The sequence below is a fragment of the Vicia villosa genome, linkage group LG7, assembly GCF_029867415.1.
Source record: "Vicia villosa cultivar HV-30 ecotype Madison, WI linkage group LG7, Vvil1.0, whole genome shotgun sequence".
NCBI classification, from domain to species: Eukaryota; Viridiplantae; Streptophyta; class Magnoliopsida; order Fabales; family Fabaceae; genus Vicia; species Vicia villosa.
The window spans coordinates 63,713,102-63,719,105 of NC_081186.1; the positions used below are offsets into that span (position 1 = coordinate 63,713,102).

At 33.4% G+C, this 6,004-nt stretch overlaps 1 non-coding gene across 1 annotated transcript; it reads right to left on the minus strand.

Moving 5' to 3' along the window:
* Positions 1-5,690: 5,690 nt before the first annotated feature.
* Positions 5,691-5,797, minus strand: LOC131621218 (small nucleolar RNA R71). The gene has a single exon (XR_009289543.1). It is a non-coding gene; the product is annotated as a small nucleolar RNA R71 (small nucleolar RNA).
* Between the last annotated feature and the right edge of the window lie 207 nt (positions 5,798-6,004).

Genomic DNA, 6,004 nt, shown 5'->3' on the forward strand with positions numbered 1-6,004 from the left:
GAAAATACGTTGTTTGAAAATGAAAGATGTTTGAGCAAGCAATTAGGAATTATCTACTCTCAATTTATATGACCTTTCCTATGCATTTAATACTTTTCTTAAATGATGGTATGATTAAAAAAAAAAGTAATAAGAGGGAAAACCATAGAGGTGCAAGTGTGCAAAGTGCTTTTTTTTTTTTTAAGTTTTATCTTGATTATTAATGTTTTAGCTCAAAGGTAAAAATATGGTCCAAGTGGACAAAAGGAAGATGACGGAAACATAAACAATGCGTCCAAATGGACAAAGAAAAAATAGCGGAAGCATAAATAATATGTCCAAATGGACAAAGAAAAATAGCGGAAACATAAATATTATGTCCAAATGGACAAAGAAAAATAGCGGAAACATAAATAATATGTCCAAATGGACAAAGAAAAATAGCGGAAACATAAATAATATGTCCAAATGGACAAAGAAAAAAAACAGAAATATAAATAATATGTCCAAATGGACGAAGTAAAAATAGCAGAAATATAAATAATATGTCCAAATGGACAAAGAAAAAATAGCAGAAATATAAATAATATGTCCAAATGGACAAAGAAAAAATAACAGAAATATAAATAATATGTCCAAATGGACAAAGAAAAAATAGCAGAAATATAAATAATATGTCCAAATGGACAAAGAAAAAATGACAGAAACATAAATAATATGTCCAAATGGACAAAGAAAAAATAACAGAAACATAAATAATATGTCCAAATGGACAAAGGAAAAATAACAGAAATATAAATAATATGTCCAAGTGGACAAAGGAAAAATAACAGAAACATAAATAATAAATAATAAAATAAAGCATAAAGGAAGAAATATAAAGAACAATATAATAAAATGCGGAATTTAAAGTTAATTGTTAGTATGTTAGCACGTGAATCATCTTGAAGCTAGTCAAGTATATTCACGATGTTAGTGAAGATCGATGGTGAGTGAATGATGATCTCGGATTTAAAGTTAATGAAAATTTATCAGAAGCTTGATAGAATCATAGCGACTACACGATAAATTTCCAAAAAAGTCTTAAATCAACTGCATACAATCTCTGCCATATTTGATCTTTTATTCTGATTCGGGACAAAGGAAAAAGATAAGAAATAATATTAAATAATATACAAAAATAAATATAAAACAAATTAAACTTAATTCATTCTTTTTGTGATTTTTTTTTGGAATTGATTTTAAGTTAATTAACAAGCTAATTAAACAAATAATTAAACTTAACAAGAAAAATATTATTTTATGTCAAAAATTAGATTATAAAAAATATAAACCTAAGTCTAAAAGGAAAATATTTTTGGAGTTTTTTTGATTGGTTGAAAATAATTAAAAAAAAGCAATATTTACATAATTACTAATTAATTAAGCAAAATAAATTAATTATGAAAAGAAATAAAATATTTTTATGTTAAAAATTAAATAAACATTTTATCAACTTAAAACTAAAATTAAAACATTTTTTTTTAGAAATTGAAAATATGCATAAATATGGAGTTTTTAATTCATGAACTCCTAACACTACTACATATTAAAAATTACATTGTACTTACTCTATGATGTCCCAAGAGTGGAATAGAGTGATTGAAATTGATTGAAGGTGGCTATGAGCCTTGATTTTTACAAGTTTATTGAAACTTTTGGAAAATATAAAACTTATGCTATGGCTTTGGTGTTTGTTGTTGTGCTCTCCTCTTGTTCCTCTCTTTTTTTTTCTCCTCATGAATGAAGAAATGAAGCTCTATTTATAGGCAAATGATTTGATCTTGAACCCTTGCAAGTTGGAATTTTCATGATTGATTTTGTGGAAAAAATATGATAATGGAATATTTTCAATGAGTGCATTTCTTAACCATGGTTAAAACAATCAAGTGTTATTTTTTCCAATCTCAAATATTATCTTGAAGCATCTTTGAATTGGTCTTGATTGGCAACCATGAGCATCTTTGATAATTTCTTTGAATTATCTCACTTTAATTGAATTTTAAATGAATAAAATTTAATTAAAATGAAATAAAAGTGTCATGAATCATGGATAGGTCGTGGATGCCCTTTAGACATATGGGAATTAAGATTGAATCACAAAAGAATTGGCCTTTTTGAAAAAAATCAAATTTTGGTCATTACTTGTTTCATGCATTTTTCCAAAAAAGGTCAACTTCATCAAGGCATATCTCCCTCAATTTTGATCCTATGAAAGTGTTCTTTTACTTTTTGGAAATCCCAAGATGTCCTCTACAAGCCACTTTGGAAGCGTTTTTGCATTTGGAGAAGTTATCTTGATGATATGGGTTTTGACAAAAAAACTGCTTTTTGTTGACTTTCAAAATGACCCGTAATGTTTTGGCTTATATCTCTTAGGCGGAAGCATTTCTTGACCTCGGGCCCAACATCAAAGTTGTAGAGAATTTAATTTCCTTTAGAATGAGCTTTGGTTGGAATTTTTTGATAAATTATGAGAGAGTTATGGTCGGTCAAAGTTCAGTTGACTTTTAGGTAAAAAACTCTAATTTTGAAACTTGGAGTTTTGTCGATTTCTGAACTTTTCTTGATGAATTATGATCAACCATTGATCACATGATGAATCTTTTGACAAAATATGGATGTTGACAAAAAATTGCATTTTTGACTGTCTGTTGACTTTTTGGTCAAACTGGTCGTCTGTTGACTGTTTGAGCTGTTGACTGTGCGTCCGAGCGAATCAAAGTTTGAAAATTTGTCTGGTGGTACTTTGAGACATATGGAGATCCATGAAATCCATTTGAGGTCTCAAAAACTCGTTCTCCTGAAAAAAAAACAAAAACCCTAGTTAGGGACTGTTTGTGTAGGAGACAGTTAGGCGTACCTGATTTTTATGCAGTGTTGAGTCTCTGTTGATCACGTGATTATCAGAAGACTTCTAGAACAAAAATCTTGGAAATATTAAGTACGAAAGATTGATCAGAGTGATGGTACAAATACGGAGAATTGCGCTGATAGCGGGTTTGACTAGTAACTGGCAGTATAATCTGAAACCCGGACTCCGCGCCTGCAAATTTTAATTATGTACCAACTGCGTCAGCATTATTTATCTGAAAATAAATCTTAAATAAACAGTGTATGAAGTGATAAACAGTATTTAGCGTTTATGTAAGAATAAATTTAACAGCAAGCCAAAATACTGTATAAAAAATTCTAAAAATTGAGTATTCATAAAATCAGGATATTTATGAAATAAAAATCCAAGATTGTATAAAACTCCAAATTTTTAGACAGAAGTCTGTTGACTTCTCTTTTTTTTTTAAAAAGACGCAGGCAAATTTTGGGGTATAACAATAATGATCATAACACTTAGAAAATGATGGGATCTCAGAGGTCAAAAATTGGGGTGCAACAGATGCCCCTATTTAAGTTTCTTCTATCCGGAGGTGTGAAGATTGGAAATCTTCGTTTTGACGTGATTGAAGAGACTTAAATATATATAAAAACACAATTTTTGAACCTGAGATGCTATGTAATTGATAACACGATTTTATATCGTATATTTAGCTTGAAATCCGTAGATATTCATAGCATTTTCCGTTTATTATGTTGATTTATTGTGATATTACGCGAGTTTTTGCTTTGTTTCAGGTTTTACACTCTTATTATGACTATTTGTGAAAAGGAGAAGAAATGGAGCTAAAACGACCACTATTTATGCCTAAAAGATGAAAAATGGGTGCTGAAGTGAAAAGGGAGTGCAAATAAGGCCCAAATATGCTAAAGAAGACCCAAAGGCCCAAAGGAGACGAACCAGCCCACTGAAGATCAAATGTGTGTGGCCCAAACCACACAAGCAAAGTGGAGACGCACGTCTCCACATCTCATAGGCCACATCAGCAAAAGGGAGACGCACGTCTCCAGTCCCTACATTCTCTCCACTTGAGACGCACGTCTCAAGTCTTCAACGAAGCTTCCCCAAGAATCGGAGACGCACGTCTCCAAGTCCAAGTCTGCTGGAGCTCCTCTTTTCACGCAATCCAACTGCAAAGCCTCGCCTATAAATAGAGGCAGATACTTCACTTCAATCTGTCCGATTTCTTGCTAACGAAGTGCTGCCGAAATTGTACCGTGCCTTATATTTTCTGCCTTCTTTCAATTCAAACAGTTATTTTCTCACAACGATTTCTACACCGGAAATTGTTGTGAACCTTTTATAAATCTAGCCTTACATTAGATTTATCGCCTTTTATTTTCCTTGTTTTATTTTCTGTCCGTTTAAATTCCGAAGAACGATCCAGCCAACCTGTGGTGGAAGTTCAGTACTCGAAGATTCAATTGCAATTTATTTAATTCAGGTTTAATATTTATTGCCTTAATTCAGGTTTAATATTTATTTAATTCAGGTTTAATTGAGATCTTTAACCAGATAGTAGACATAGGACATTAGTTTTAAGGATGGCAAAAGCGTATTAAAACTAATTGGGACTTATTTATTTTCAAAAATTGTTTTTACACCCGAGCGGGATGGCGAAAGCGTACGTTAGGGATATTAACTTGTTCCGAGTCAACAGAGCGAAAGTTTGAGATTAGGAGATTTAAATAGATAACAACCTCATAAAATAGGCATTTTATTAATTACGTTGTTTCCAAAAAGCTTTTCTAAAATCTAATGGGATGGCGAAAGCGTACATTAGGATTAGGATAGTAATCTAAATCAACAGAGCGAAAGTTTGAGACGAGGATTTTTAACCAATTGAATTAGTAAAGATTTTTAATTAAATTATGCAAAAGCCAATGGACCTTCGGATCACCTTAAGTTAAACGAAATACATACTGATATCTGTCTTTTATTATATTCTTTATTTCTCATAATCACTCTCCCTTAGGAACAATCAAAATTTTAGTAGCCCTAGCTTTACATAGTAACCTTAGATAACGGTAGATCGATTCATAGTCCCTGTGGATTCGATATCTTTTAAAACTACACGACACGACTGTGCACTTGCAGTCATCAGATTTATAGACACGTAAAGTCGCGATCAAGTTTTTGGCGCCGTTGCCGGGGACTATTTAAGTCGATATCGTAACTCACTGTTACACCGTAGAGACTAGGACAATTCTTCCCTTCCTTTCTGAACGATTGTATGCCAAATACTCGTTCACAAGGAGGAGATTTAATACAACGAATTAACGAGATCGAACATTTCATTAACGTCAAACGTCGAGCTCGCAATCTTCCCGAAGTAGCACCAATTCCGATCAATCAGGAATTGACTTTTACTGATCAAATCAATCAAATCACCCCAAAGTTAGAGATGGTTGCTCTTCGTCCTCTTAGAGACTATGCCGCTCCTTCACGCGCTGAGCCGCACTCAAGTATCGCACCACCTGCGATTGAGGCGAACAATTTCGAGCTGAAACCTTCGTTGGTCCAAGCTATTCAACAGAATCAATTCTCTGGAAGCCTTGCAGACGACCCCAACCTCCATTTATCTGTGTTCGTGCAATATGCCGACACTGTCAAAGCTAACAACGTTAGCTCCGAAGCTATTCGATTACGTCTCTTTCCTTTCTCCTTGAGAGATAGAGCTAGAGCGTGGCTTCAATCCCTGCCTTCTAATTCCATAACTACATGGGACGAATTGAAGAGAGTATTCTTAGAGAGATACTTTTCGCCTAGCAAAACTGCTATGCTCAGAGGTCAAATCAACGGATTTACCCAGAAAGATAACGAATCACTCTTCGAAGCTTGGGAACGTTACAAGGACATGCTTAGACTATGCCCTCATCATGGACTCGAACCATGGCTGATCATCCATACTTTCTATGGTGGTCTCCTATACAACACTAAAATGACTATAGATGCCGCTGCTGGCGGAGCATTAATGGACAAACCTCATGATGAAGCATATAACCTCATAGAGAATATGGCACAAATCATTACCAATGGGGTGGAGAACGAGCCGCTCTAGAGAAAGCCCAAACCAAAGGAGGAATGTACGAA